The following is a 415-nucleotide window of genomic DNA, read 5'->3' as shown; positions in this document are numbered from 1 at the left end:
CCCCTGGGGGTGTTTTGGGGTGGGTGGGTTGGTTTTGGGGTCGTACCAGAGCCCCTGGGGGTGTTTTGGGGTGGGTGGGTTGGTTTTGGGGTCCTACCAGAGCCCCTGGGGGTGTTTTGGGGTGGGTGGGTTGGTTTTGGGGTCCTACCAGAGCCCCTGGGGGTGTTTTGGGGTCTTACCAGAGCCCCTGGGGGTGTTTTGGGGTCCTACCAGAGCCTGAGGGGGGTGTTTTGGGGTCCTACCAGAGCCCCTGGGGGTGTTTTGGGGTGGAGGGGTTTGGTTTTTGGGGTGGGGGGCTGTTTTTGGGGTCCTACCAGAGCCCCTGGAGCTGCAGCGAGCGCACGTGGGGGGGGAGCAGCACCAGCGAGATTTCGGCCTTGACCTTTGACCCCTCCTCGATGGGGTCCACGAGCAG

The sequence above is a fragment of the Lepidothrix coronata genome, unplaced genomic scaffold (genome assembly GCF_001604755.1).
Source record: "Lepidothrix coronata isolate B3197 unplaced genomic scaffold, Lepidothrix_coronata-1.0 Scaffold668, whole genome shotgun sequence".
NCBI classification, from domain to species: Eukaryota; Metazoa; Chordata; class Aves; order Passeriformes; family Pipridae; genus Lepidothrix; species Lepidothrix coronata.
This window is presented reverse-complemented; position numbering follows the sequence as displayed.